Source organism: Solanum tuberosum, unplaced genomic scaffold (genome assembly GCF_000226075.1).
Source record: "Solanum tuberosum cultivar DM 1-3 516 R44 unplaced genomic scaffold, SolTub_3.0 scf00151, whole genome shotgun sequence".
Lineage (NCBI taxonomy): Eukaryota > Viridiplantae > Streptophyta > Magnoliopsida > Solanales > Solanaceae > Solanum > Solanum tuberosum.
In genome coordinates, this window is record NW_006239077.1 from 1128647 (window position 1) to 1141803 (window position 13157).

At 36.0% G+C, this 13157-nt stretch overlaps 1 pseudogene; it reads left to right on the forward strand.

The window, feature by feature from the left end:
- Positions 1-10966: 10966 nt before the first annotated feature.
- LOC102594347 (calcium-binding mitochondrial carrier protein SCaMC-1-B-like) lies at positions 10967-12522 on the forward strand (annotated as a pseudogene).
- Positions 12523-13157: the final 635 nt, after the last annotated feature.

Below are 13157 nucleotides of genomic sequence, written 5' to 3' on the forward strand. Positions count from 1 at the left end.
CTCAAATTCTTTCCCTGCTACCCATCGAATTACCGACCACCACCGACGACATTTTTCTCTTTCTTTTTTTTCCTTGTTCTTTAACTTAAATAAACATGGAAGTTTTAGATTCAAATTTTTTTTTAAAAAAAAAGATATAAAATTTTGAGAGTAAAATAATGTTCCGTAGATTAATTCAGTCCTAGATTTAAAGAATAAAAAACACGACCAAGTCATCCTAAATCTGAAGAAAAAAACACGACCAAGCTATTCTAGATCTGAAGAGAAAACAACGACTAAGCAGCGGCGTTAATGGCATAGATAATAGTGGCTGCTTAAATGAGGAGGAAGAGACGAATGTGCAGGCAGCGATAATGAAAAATCTGAAAAAATAAAATGATCGTGATGGTAAAGAAAGTGAAGTGGCTAGAGAAAAAAATGAAAGAAGAAGGGTGTATGATGGCGGCGGCGATGACGGTTGCCAGAGAAAGTAATGGTAACCAACCCAAGGAAGAAGAAAGAGACTTTTTTTAAAAAAATTAGAAAATGTCTAATTATCTGTTTTCACGCGCTCAACAGCGGTGAATCACACTTAAAGTGCCATGTAGGCAAAAAGTGTTCAAAGGGTATCAATTCAAACTCGTAGAGGTGTTCAATAGGTACAAGTCTCTGTTGAGGTGTTCAAGTGAAATATGTGGACAACTTTAAGGGTCCGCAGATGACTTAATCCATTAGAATATCTTCTGAATCTACAAACCAAAAGTTTAATTTTACTCCTTAAATATGTTGCTATTGTGAATATTCATCTCTTCTGGATGTATGTTTTCAGGCCATTCAGTGTTCCCTAGCCTCATTTCATTAGTTGTCTTCCTTTTATAAACGAGGGAAATTTCTTTTTATTTTCCGCAAAGGATAGAAATAGATGATGATGAACTTGCGCGTTTTGTGGAACATGTTAATAAGGATAATAATTAGATTATCACTTTCGAAGAGTGGAAAAATTTCTTCTACTTTATCCACATGAGGCCACCTTGTAGATATTGGTGATCAGGCTATCTGTCACGATCCGAGTCTACACCCTGGACGTGGCCGACACTTAAGAACCATTGCTGGTCCCCAAGTTGAACCCTCATCCTGACTGACTACAAGCGGAAGACTAACTTAAGCATGCAAAAGCTTAAAACTGAATAAAATTCAATAAACTCAACTTTTTCAAAAGTTTAACTCAAATGAACAACTTAGAATAAAAATAATATATTCAACTCGCCATAAAATAGACACGTAAGTCTTTAAAACATTTAATAAAATAAATGAATAATATTGACTTCTCAACTATACTGACTATCTATGAAGCCTCTAACTGATAACGATGGAAGTCGGGACAAGACCCACGACATCCTGACTGAACTGAAAAATAAATGAAATCCTCCGGAAACAAGGAGGCTCACCATAGCTAAATCGAACTTCTAGATGTATCAATGAAGCTCCTGTTGCAACAACAACAACAACCCAGTAAAATCCCACTAGGTGGGGAATGAAGCTCCTGTTGATGATCCTGAATACATGTGTCTGCATCATGAGAAGATGCAGGTCAAATGACTCAATACGTGGAATGTACGAGCATGTAAGAGGAATTCTAAAGCATAGACATAAGCTTGAAACTTGATAAAAAAGAACATACTTACCTCTTCTTAAACTTACTCAACTCAAGGAATACTAAAGGATACTCAAAACTACTCAAACTCAGAGATTAGATACTCAACTCAAAGATATGATATTCGACTCTGGGTACTGAACTCTGGATACTCAACTCAATATGACTGAACTCATTTCAATATAAAGCAATTTAAAACAAGTGCAATATAAAGAAACAAACTATTTAAAAATATATTGTCGACTCTGTGTGTATGCAAGGATACAACATAACTCTGAAATGTATCTAAAAATACAATTAACTGCGTATATAAGAATACAATAACTTCTATGAGAGATTCTCTAACCGACAACCATCACTATGAGCCTAAGTGATGGTACAACGTTTTACCTCACGTTGCCAAGGACCATCCTATACCTTGCCATCGGTATAGAACCTGAACTACTAAGTGGATCCACTAGTCTATACTAAAAAGCACTAAGAATCATTTAAAAAGTATGATCCTTTTTCTGCCCATGAAGGCTACATGCAGACTTGAGTTATCTGAACACGCATCCCCATATCGGTGCTCAATACTACTCCCAAAATATACTTAGCTCATATGTTTGTAAAAACAAAACTCTTTCTGTGATTTGAGATAATTGCTAAAAAACTTAGCTCAAAGGCTATCTTGGAAATCAAGGTTTCCTCTCTTGCTTTATTGTGAAAGCATTTACTCTTTAACTGAAAACTAGCCCAAAGGCTCTTTGCTTAAAAACTAGCTCAAAGGCTCTTTACTGAAACACTAGCTCAAAGGCTCTTTTGAAAATCTTAGTTTTCCGTTCTTATTTAAATGTGAAAACATTTTAAACTCTTTTGGGAATACATAGTCCCCATATACTTTTGAAGAAATGAACTTCAACTTTACTCTTTACTTAACTCAAAACTTAAGTTTTAAAACAAAGTTTAAACATTTGTAAATGACTTCTTAAAATATGGTTCATGAATGATGGGCATGAACGACTCAATGCAAGGTTTTCAATAACCATAGATAGAACTCAACACTCAAGACTTAGAACTTGAAGATACTACTCCTCTCAAAGGTACTCAATTGATGGAGTTCATGCGAAAGTTATGGGCATGAACGACTCGACTCGAGGGTCTACATGACAATATGGAACTCGTGTATACGACTCTTCTTATTCTCTGATTTACTTCCTCAAAACTTAGTTCAAATCGATAGTTGATCTCAAAGGATTCACAATTGAACTCAAAGACTTTCTTGAACTCTACTCTTAACTCTCTCTTGAATGTGAATTATGAATTCAAGAGTTATGGTTCATGGTATGAAGGATCTAGGTGATAGTGTAGACTCATGAATACATTCTCCTCACTCTCATTCTCACTTTACTCGAGTCTTGAAACAGTTGTTAGAAGTTGTAGAAGACTCCTCAAAGGACTCAAAGGGACTTTCTCAAAAATGTTTGAGAGAACTCTCAAGACTTGATTCTCAACTCTACCTTGAATGTGATTTATGAATTCAAGGTTGTGATTTGTGATAGGAATGATCTCGTGATGTTTAGGAGTGTTTTTAGATAGTTAAACATGAAAATCGATCAAGAAATCACTGTCTGAAAGCAAGTCCGCGACGCGGAGATTAATTAAAATATTTGGTCGCGAATTAACTTTTGAGGCAGAGAGGTCTGTGACCTCTCCGCCACGCGAAGACAACTTTATGAAATGGGGAGGCAGGTCTGCGACGCGGAGCCAAGTGCCAGATTTGTCCGACTTTTTCCTTCTTCGTTTTCTAACCCCAATTCACCTAAACTCGGTTCTTTTTCTCAATTCCTCTTTAGATTTAGATACCCAACACATGTACACTAGAATCTAACTCTAACCCCTCTATAAATCGACACATTAACCTCAAGAACTCCTCAATCTCAGCCCAATTCAAGAACGAAAGCAAATTCATGAATACATAACAAGAACATCAAAGCTTCAACTTTTAGAACGAATTTAAAGCTGAAATTAACATGATTGGCGTGTGGTTGAACAAACCCAACACTATGGAAGCTTACATACCTGAAAGAACCATCATCTTGCAGCACTAGAAGTAAAATCTTGAGAGATGAACCCTAGCCTTAGCGTTTCTTGAATTTTTGAGCGTAGAATCTTTGGAGTGAATGAGAGGGTTTAGATTTAAGAAAACTGATTTTCTACACGTTTAGGGCAATTTAGATGACCTCCTAAGGGTTTTTAGGACTAAAATACCCCTAAAGAAATAATATAAACGAGCTGGGAGTCGGAAAGATCTTTTCACCAGGCAGTGAGGTCCGTGTTGGCTCCGCGTCGCGGAGCTGCTGTCAGGTTTGCGCGACGTTAGTAAATCCGTCATAACTGTTTACTCAGAGCTCGGAATTGAGCAAACTCGGTGGCGTTGGAAAGAGGACTCGAAGGGATTTAATTTTATATCTTGTAGCAAACCTAACTCATCTTATACTAGGAGTTATGGTCATTTGAAGTCGACCCAAAACCCATACTTAGCTTAACTTGCAAAATTTCAGATTTTGCTATTTCCAATTCGATTCTTTTTGGAACTTAAGGTGCTACATCTAATGACCTTAACACACAAGAAATTTTAAATTCCTTGCAAAAATCTCACTCACTACAAATAAGGGTTCGAGTCTTAGCTCAAAAAATTTCTGGGGTGTTACACTATCTTACCAGAAGGAATCAATTATCATGTCCATACAATGAAATATTTCATTGTTGGGGAGTTGCAGGAGCTACTTCTCGTACTGCTAGAGCTCCCCTTGATTGGCTAAAGGTGGGTTTACAAGTTCAGACTAGTCGTGCTTCTATTAGTTCTACTATCCAAGAAATATGGAAGGATGGTGGAGTATTAAATTTTTTTAACTGAGCTTCTAGACACGTTTCTATTTTGAAGCGTGGAGAATCTTTCAGTTGAAAAAAATACTTCCTCACATTTCCAACTATATGTTGAGAAATGTGGATAAAAGGGAGCAGCCTCTCACAAAGGATTCATCCGTTTTTCATATCAAAATTATATACTATGGCCAGTGAAACATAATTTGGTTTTAGTTGAAGGCTGCATGCTTCAAAAGGTTATTAAATCCTTTTCACGAATTTTGTTTATATTATTAGATAACTTGTTGGTTTTGTGATCATGTGTAAGTTTTCGCTTCCAAAAAAGAAGAGTATATGTACATATGCATATGCAAATGCGTTTGGGTGATAAATCAGAATGCCTTCTAAATCTACAAACCAAAAGTTTATCTTTACTCTTTAAATATGCTGCTATTGTGAATATTTCATTTCTTCTGGATGTATGTTTCCACGCCATTCGGTGTTCCCTAGCCGCATTTCATTTCGTTAGTTTGTCTTCCCTTTATAAACAAGGGTGGTTTCTTTTTTTTTCTTGCAGGGATAAAATTGATGATGATGAACTTGCACATTTTGTTGAACATGTTGATAAGAAATACATAGGAATTGTTGTTGAATTTAATGGTTAATAATCTTTCTATACCATGGTGAATGGTGGCTTTGTAACAATTTGCAATAGTTGATCGATTACATATATTGCTACAGTAAATACTCATCTCTTCTGGATGTAAGTTTCTAGGCCATTCATTGTTCCCTAGCTAGCCTCATTGAATTTTATTAGTTGTCTTCCTCTTATAAACGAGGGCGGTCTCTTTTCTTTTTTTTCCAAGGATAGAAATAGATGATAATGAACGTGCACGTTTTGTGGAACATGTTGTTAAGCATAATACTGGGATTATCACTTTTGAAGAATGAAGAAATTTTCTTCTACTTTATCCACATGAGGCCACCTTGGAGAGTATTTACCGGTACTGGGAGATGGTATTTCTTGTAAATATTGGTGAACAGGTTGTCATACCAAAAGGCATGAGTAAGTAATTCCATACAGCTAAATATTTCATTGTTGGGGGAGTTGCAGGAGCTACTTCTCGTACAGCTCCCTTTGATCGGCTAAATGTAGTTTTACAAGTTCAGACTACTCATGCTTGATCTGTTGGTTCTATTGTCTGAGAAATATGGAAATATGGTGTTGTATTGTGTTTCTTTAGGGGCAATGGATTAAATGTGATGAAGGTTGCACCTGAAATTGCAATTAAGTTTTAAGTTTACGAGATCTTAAAAAATGTGATTGCTCGTGTTTTCTCCTGTATTCAGGTTACTCAAAAATATAGAAACAGAAAAAAAATGAAATAGATAGAATGTTTTTAATCCGAGTCCACAGAAATCACTGTGTTTCCTTAAGAAATTTAATCCCCCTCACTGTACCCGAGGTTGCAGATTAATTCCTCCCAAGATAAAACGGATTAACCTGTTAGAGAAGTAGCGGTACCTCAAACTTCAATAACTTCAGCGAACGCAAGAACAACAACAAGAGCACAGGACAGACTCAGTCGATCGACAATTTTGTTTATGTAAGAAAATGTATGCAGAGAGGAAAACAATTTTCAGTGTTTGAAAAACGGAAAAAGACCTCTTATTTATAGCCATTTACAGCAAGGAACATGTCTGTTCAGAACGTTGTGTCTTTTGGGAAAAGTAATGACTTTTCGGAAGGAACAGGTCCCTTCAGAACATTTTTACCGTTACACGTGAATTTTAAATAAATTCCGTTGAGCCAAATTAATTCTGTTATTTAACTAACATTCTGAATTAATTTATAAGAGAATGAAATGAATTAACAAGATTGATTAATAAATTGTCCAAAAATATTATCAATCATCATTTGCCAAATCCAAATTCGAAGCCGAGGCCGAGGCCGAGCAAGCGACGACGATGGCGCGAGGGAGCACCTTCTTCTTAACCCTTTAACAACTAAAGGAAGTGTTTCCTAATATAAGGACAACAATTTCCTTTCTTCTACCAATATGGTAAAAATGACTTTTCATTTGCACTTTGCAATGACTTTTCATTTTCCCTCCAAAATTGGTTCCCCCACTTTCCATTTTCTCTTCTTATTTCCCATTCATACCTTGCTAAACCCAACAATCCCCCACATGAATGGGGAATGGCTATAGTTAAAACATATGCATGAAAAACTTGTGTGTCTTGTAAGTACGGGTGGTTAAATCGCATCTGGATAAGTAGGTTTCCCTTTAAACTTTCCGTAGTGAACATATATCGGATATACTCGATCAATCGGTAGATTTGATATCTTTAAACCGTCGAGCTTTGGTGTATACCTAGACAACATAAGTAACACAATCAACCCTTGAACTGTTTTTGGTTCTCATTGTTTTGTTCGTTTCAGCCATGAACACATCTCGGTTAATAAGTGCTTAGAGAACTGGCCTTACCAGATTCTCCTTGAAGTGGCTTACACTTCACACTTACATAGGTGGTTTCTAAATGTGTTATCCCGTAGATACACTATTTGATATACCCTGTATCAAACTTAGAAATCATTAAAAAGTCCTTGTGCCTTTATCCTGGTTACTGAACATTGTCTCATCATGAGAAAGGACATAAAATAATATTTATTTATTTTTTTGACAATGTTGAACCGTCATTTATGACTTTGTTTTATTTCCTTGAACCTAGATCTTGGGATCTCCAGTTTCTAGGTAGAGTTATCGCCACGATGACTTGTTCTCGGCCATAGTCCCATTCCAGTCGATGATCTCTCAACTCCCTCTCTAGTTAGGCCTTTTGTAAGTGGATCTGACACATTATCATTTGACTTTACATAGTCAATTGTGATAATTCCACTAGAGAGTAGTTGTCTAACAGAGTTATGTCTTCGTCTTATGTGACGAGACTTCCCGTTATACATAACACTTTCAGCCCTTCCTATTGCAGCTTGACTATCGCAGTGTATGCATATAAAGGTCATTGGTTTGGGCCAAAACAAAATATCTTCTAAGAAATTCCGGAGCCATTCAGCTTCTTCACCTGCCTTGTCTAAGGCGATGAATTCAAACTCCATTGTAGAGCGAGCTATACATGTTTGTTTGGATGATTTCCAAGATATTACTCCTCCACCTATAGTGAAAACATATCCACTCGTATATTTCATTTCAGTTGACCCAGTAATCCAATTTGCATCACTATATCCTTCAAGAACTGCTGGATATTTGTTGTAATACAAATCATAGTTTTGAGTGTCTTCTAAGTACCCCAAAACTCTTTTCATTGCCAACCAATGATTTTGATTGGAATTACTTGTGTATCGACTCAGATTACTTATAACGCATGATATGTCTGGTCGTGTACAATTCATGACATATATCAAACTTCCCAATATTCTGGCATAATCCAATTGAGACTGACTTTCACCTTTATTCTTAGCAAGATTGAGGTTCACATCAATTGGGGTCTTTGCCTTCTTGAAATTCAAATACTTGAACTTTTCAAGTACCTTTTGGATATAATGAGATTGAGACAATGCTAGACTGTTAGGAGTTTTGTGAATCTTAATTCCCAATATCAAATCGGCTACTCCTAGATCTTTCATATCAAACTTACTAGCGAGCATACACTTAGTAGCTCTTACATTGGCAATGTCCTTGCTCATTATCAGCATGTCATCCACATATAGGCATACAATGACTTCCTGATTTGGAGTGTCTTTAATGTAAACACATTTATCACACTCATTGATCTTAAATCCATTTGACAACATGGTTTGATCAAACTTTTGCATGCCATTGTTTCGGTGCTTGTTTTAGTCCATAAAGTGACTTAACAAGTTTGCATACTTTCTTTTGTTTACCGGGAACTACAAAACCCTCAGGTTGTTCCATGTAAATCTCTTCCTCCAGATCTCCATTTAAGAAGGCAATTTTCACATCGATTTGATGGATTTCAAGACCGTATACTGCAGCTAGGGCAATTAACATCCGAATTGATGTAATCCTAGTCACTGGCGAGTATGTGTCAAAATAATCAAGACCTTCTTTCTGTCTAAAGCCTTTGACAACAAATCTTGCTTTATATTTGTCAATAGTTCCATCATCTTTCATCTTCTTTTTGAAGATCCATTTTGAACCCAAGGGTTTGTTCCCTGGAGGAAGATCAACCACTGATTCCATTACCGTTTTATCATGAATATCCGGATGTTCGGACTTATGAACCAAAAATCGACATGCCTTACTATTTGTGGCATATCCAATGAATACACAATCCACAGTCTTAGGCCCTATTTTCACCCTCTTAGGTATAGGAACCTGGACTTTGGCTAGACACCCTACACTTTGAAATATTTCAAGTTGGGTTTTATACCTTTCCATTTCTCATATGGAATAACATGTGTCTTCGTGTGAGACACTCTATTGAGTATTCAATTTGTTGTAAGGATAGCTTCCCCCACAAGTTTTGTGGTAAACCTGAACTTATAAGTAAGACATTCATCATTTCCTTTAAAGTTTTGTTTTTCCTTTCCGCAATTCCATTCGATTGAGGAGAGTAAGGAGTAGTATTTTGATGGATTATTCCATTTTCCAAACATATTTATGCAAATGGAGATTCATGTTCTCCATCTCTATCACTTCTGATCATTTTGATCTTTCTATCTAACTGATTTTCAACTTCAGTTTTATATTGCCTAAATGCATCTATTGCTTCATCCTTACTATTTAGCAAATATACACAACAATATCTAGTGCAATCGTCAATAAAAGTTATGAAATACTTTTTCCCACCAAGTGATGGTGTTGACTTCACGTCACAAATGTCAGTGTGAATCAGTTCTAAGGGATATGAATTCCTTTCTAACATATTTATAAGGATGCTTAGCATACTTAGATTCAATGCAAACTTGACATTTTGATTTATTGCACTCAAATTTAGGTAAAACTATTTAAGTTAATCTAGTTTTTGCTAAGGTTTTGTTATTAACGTGTCCCAAACGTTCATGCCATAAACATTTAGACTCAAGCAAGTAAGAAGAAGCATAATTTTTATTCATATCAACTGCAATTACATTGAGTTTAAATATGCCCTCAGTGAGGTAACCTTTTCCTACATACATTTCATTCTTACTCACTACAACTTTATCATAAACAAATACACATTTGAATTCGTTCTTAGTCAGAACTGGAATAGAAACTAAGTTTTTTCGCAATTCTGGAACATACGAGACCCTGTTTAAAGTCACCACCTTGCCCAATGTCATCTTTAAGAGGACTTTGCCAGTTCCTTCCACTTTTGCAACAACGAAGTTTGCGTTAAACAACTTCTCGTCTGTAGGTGCTGGAGTATATGATGAAAATAATTCTTTGTTGGCACAAACATGGCATGAGGCACCAGAATCTATCCACCATTCTCTTGGATTTCCAACTAAGTTGCATTCTGAAGCATTGCACAAAGATCGTCCATCTCTCTTTGGATTTAGCCAAATTTGCTTGATCCTTCTTCTTGTCCTTCTTGGGACCCCGACATTCAGTAGCCCTATGACCACGTTTTCCATAATTGAAGCAACTTCCATTGAATTTCTTCTTAGGAGGATTGCTCTTTGGACTAGATGTTTTCTTTCTTTTCTTTGATTTTGTGGGATCTTCTTCAACAATATTTCTTCCAGCTATTGCTGAGTTACCATGTGACCTCTTTTCTGCGGCCTTGTTATCCTCTTCGATTCTCAGCCTTACCATGAGATCTTCAATAGTTATCTCCTTGCGTTTATGTTTCAAGTAGTTTTTGAAGTCCTTCCACAATAGAGGTAACTTCTCAATAGTGGCAGCAACTTGAAAAACATCATTCACAACCAATCCTACTTTAAAGATTATGTGAGTATTAAGAATAGACTTAATATTTCCAACATAGGTATTAAATAAATGTATACCTTCAGCAAGGAGATCATGGATTATGACCTGCAATTCTTGAACTTGGGTGACGACGGTCTTACTGTCTATCATCTTATAGTCCAGAAACTTTGCCACAATGAACTTCTTCATTCCGGCATCCTCCGTTTTATACTCTTTCTAAAGCATCCTAGAGTCTTTTGAGGTTTTGACATTACTGTACACATTGTACAGATCATCTTGCAGGCCACTCAGAATATAATTTTTTACACAAAAAATATGAATGTGTCCATGCTTCTGTTACCAAGAATCGTTCTTCAGGTGGAGTTTCATCTGACATAACAGGAACGTTCTCATTAATGAACCTCTGCAGACTCAACGTAGTCAGATAGAAGAACATCTTCTGCTGCCATCTCTTGAAGTCGATTCCAGAAAACTTTGCAGGTTTCCCAGCCGGTACTAGAGCAGTAGTTGAACGATTGTGTGCAACCGATGTTGTTGCAGCACTTACTGTTCCAACATTTACTTGACTTGAATTAGTCATTTTCTGTCACAAATGGCAGACAATTTTAGTAAGTGAAATACTAACAGTAAAGAATAAATCCTTACACAGACTGTTTCTGATTTAACGATAAAGTTTTTATGTTCTTTTAATCGTTAATCGAATAAATTTTAAAAATTCAAACAGAGTAGAAAACCATAAAGGTTTTAATCTCCAGAAACCTCAAATACAGAAACTATTAAATTTCTTAAGATTGTTTTCTCTTATATTCAGGTTAGTCAAAAATACAAAAACAGAAAAAAGATGAAATAGACAGAATGTTTTTAATCCGAGTCCACAGAAACCACTGTGTTTCCTTAAGAAATTTTAATCCCCTCACTGTACCCGAGGTTGCAGATTAATTCCTCCCAAGATAAAACGGGTTAACCTGTTAGAGAAGTAGCGGTACCACAAACTTCAATAACTTCAGCGAACGCAAGAACAACAACAAGAGCACACACAGACTCAGTCGATCGATAATTTTGTTTATGTAAGAAAATGTATGCAGAGAGGAAAACAATTTTCAGTGTTTGAAAAACGAAAAAAGACCTCTTATTTATAGCCATTTACAACAAGGAACGCGTCTGTTCAAACAAATCTGTTCAAACCTATTTTTTCCAGAACGTTGTGTCTTTTGGGAAAAGTAACGACTTTTCGAAGGAACAGGTCCCTTCGGAACGTTTTTATCGTTACACGTGAATTTTAAATAAATTTCGTTGAGCCAAATTAATTATGTTATTTAACTAACATTCTGAAGTAATTTATAAGAGAAGGAAATGAATTAACACGATTGATTAAATAAATTTTGTCCAAAAATATTATCAATCATCCGAAGCCGAAGCCGAGGCCGAGCGACGACGACAACGCGAGGGGCACCTTCTTCTTAACCCTTTAAGAACTAAAGAAAGTGTTTCCTAATATAAGGACAACAATTTCATTTCTTCTACCAATATGGTAAAAATGATTTTTTTCATTTGCACTTTGCAATGACTTTTCATTTTTCCCTCCAAAATTGGTTCCCCCACTTTCTATTTTCTCTTCTTATTTCTCATTCACACCTTGTTAAACCCAACAGCTCGTACCAAGTGTAACATTGGAGCTTCTGGACATCTTGTGTCTGGAGGCATGGCTAGTACAGTAGCACAGACTGCTATCTATCCCATGGATCTTGTTAAGAGTCGGTTATAAAAACTCATGCAAGTGAAGGTGGAAAGGTTCCCAACCTGGGAAAACTATCAAAAGATATATGGATTCAGGATCAGGAGGGGACTCGGGCATTTTATAAAGGGCTGATACCATCACTTCTTAGAATTATACCTGGCATTGATTTGGTTGTCTATGAAATGTTGAAGGATTTGTCCAGGATTTATTTTCTTCAGGATAGTGATATAGCTTGTAACTCTCTATATATAAGTATATAACTCATCTCCAACAAAGTGAAAATAGCATTTTTCTAACAATTGTGCTATATAATATGCAGAACCTGGTGCTCTTGTGCAACTTGGTTGTGGAACAATAATTCTGGAGCGCTTGGAGCAACATGTGTTTACCCTTTGCAGGTTGCATTGTAAGATCGAGGTAAATCTTCATGTTTGACTCTACCGTAGTGCCAGCAGCAAGATCTCAATTAGTTGGTGTGTAATCTTGGAAGGTTGCTCCACATTTGAGGTTAATCAACTGATGTTAAGGAACGACGATGATGATGAAAATGAAAGTTTAAGGAGAGTTTTCTTTTTCGCCTGACGGAACAACTATTTTGTCAATTGAGAATAGTTGTCTTCATTTTGAGATTTCTTTCCCAGTTATAGAAATATCCTCTCTAAATTAATGCTAATATACATATACATTGTAAGGTGTACGTAGATCTTACCAGTTTTTACTATATGGACGGTTTCATGGTTTCTCTTCGACTGAATACTTATATTTTGGCAACTTCTTCAATTTTAGATTAGATTTCTCGAATCATACAGTAATTAATATGTTATTTATCACTGTATCATGCGTTACTCCTATATGATTTTAATGTTTCATTTTTGTGGATGAGTTTTTAACTTCTTCCCAAGTTTGGGTGGTTTCATCTTTATGAATCGTTTTCATCAAAACATGTTGACGTATCCTGCGAGTGATATCCATTGTCCAGAGAGAGTCAATTGACACTTCTTCGCTTTAAAATTACATGATATATTGTATATTAATCTCATGCACT